Below are 1147 nucleotides of genomic sequence, written 5' to 3' on the forward strand. Positions count from 1 at the left end.
CTTACTCTCGAGAATCTACTACAACTTTGGAGAATAGGCGGGAGTTTCACAATAGATATCTAACACTACAAGCTATGCATGTTTTAAAATATAAACTTAATATAAACAACATTCATATTAAAATATATACATAACAACAAATTCGTTACAACTCCCTCCTTAGAGAATTAAAAATTGGCTTTAGACAATTTTTAACTAAGACATTATATATATACGTATACATATACATAGGCAACTATACATTAAATATAATATATTATCCAAAAGATTACAAAACTTCGATAATAATTACAGTGTACAAACACGATCAATACAAAGAACCTTATGACCATAAAATTATATAGCACGTGAAAGTGCATCGGCACAAATGTTATCAACCCTTATGACATAGATTATCTTCAAACCATTTTCTCATAGTGATAAACTGCAATTTAACAGCCTTATGTTTCTTTTGTGTTTTCTTTTTCTTTCTTTCTTTCATTCTATCTCTCTTTCTATCGTTCTTTTTCATTTTTGATTAGATATCCCATAGTGAGTAACAATCAGTAGGACAATTATCCACAAAATCCCCGTCGGATCCAAAAAATGTCTGAGACAAATCTATAATATCGTCCTCTGAATCCGTGTCTAGCATTTGTTTTTGGCTTAATTTCTTAGCCTGAGCTCGAGTCACAGCACACAAGGGAAACACAAGAATATGCTGACAATATGCATAGATGCTTGAATATACATTAGTAAAAAACATTCTATTCAAATTATGAAAGAGTACAATTAATAGCTATTTCAGCTTCGACAGCTGTTCTATACTCTAATAAAGGCATTTGCTTTCTCTATTGTATGCAGAATAACTCGCAAAATGGGGGTGTCAATAAAGTTTCTTTTCTGTTTTCTTTTTAAAGCTGGAGCCATCACATTAATATTTGTTAGTCGCTGAGAAACAAAATAGTCGTGAAATCTTAAGGAAAACAGCCATAAAGCATTTTAACGTCTGAACCCAGCATCAATAGTGAAGTCTAAGGATCTGTGTTTCTAGTGTAAGTTTACGTATAGACCCAACTAACTTTTCACATATAATTGAATAAAAATAGTAAGTTATTTAATCCTATCTGACGCAGATTCACCTATTGGACGAATGTGTTGTATGATT

The sequence above is a fragment of the Limulus polyphemus genome, unplaced genomic scaffold, assembly GCF_000517525.1.
Source record: "Limulus polyphemus unplaced genomic scaffold, Limulus_polyphemus-2.1.2 Scaffold17, whole genome shotgun sequence".
Classification (NCBI taxonomy): Eukaryota; Metazoa; Arthropoda; class Merostomata; order Xiphosura; family Limulidae; genus Limulus; species Limulus polyphemus.